The sequence below is a fragment of the Hoplias malabaricus genome, chromosome 15 (genome assembly GCF_029633855.1).
Source record: "Hoplias malabaricus isolate fHopMal1 chromosome 15, fHopMal1.hap1, whole genome shotgun sequence".
NCBI lineage: Eukaryota > Metazoa > Chordata > Actinopteri > Characiformes > Erythrinidae > Hoplias > Hoplias malabaricus.
In genome coordinates, this window is record NC_089814.1 from 2,932,544 (window position 1) to 2,933,213 (window position 670).

Genomic DNA, 670 nt, shown 5'->3' on the forward strand with positions numbered 1-670 from the left:
AATAGCGAAGCAGCGAAGTGCATCGAAACAAGACGAGTCATTGGATAAATGCTGGGCTTTGTCCCACCCATCAGACGCTCAGCATCACTGGGGGTCTATGAGGCAGTGGGCTGGCCTCGGCTGGCCCGGATGCTCAGCTTCTGCATGATGATTGGATGATCTGTCTGAGGCTAAATCCCTTTTTGATTGACAGCGAAATGAGCGAATCAGCGATCCTTTGGTGTAAAGATCCGTGGGAGCACAGGCGGACTAGAATTTACGTATAAATAAACCGACACATTTTATGATGTAGGCCGAAATTGAGCTTCCCCTCCTTGAAAGACCAGCATCCGCTCCACCTTAAAAGATACAGTCGCTTCTTACTCACACACACTGCTCCACATTAAAAGATACAGTCGCTTCTTACTCACACACACCTCTCCACCTTAAAAGATACAGTCGCTTCTTACTCACACACACCGCTCCACCTTAAAAGACACAGCACTTCTGAATTAACACAAACAGCAGTTTCCTTTGTTGTGAGAGCTGTAGTTCCCCAGAGTGCCTTTAACTCTCTGGTTCTGCAATGTCAACACACTGGACCAGCTGCACATGAGCCCGAGCTGTCAGAGTCTGTCAAAGAGAAGGCAGTGAAGGGGAACACACTCCTGATTAATGTTTAGTTCAGACA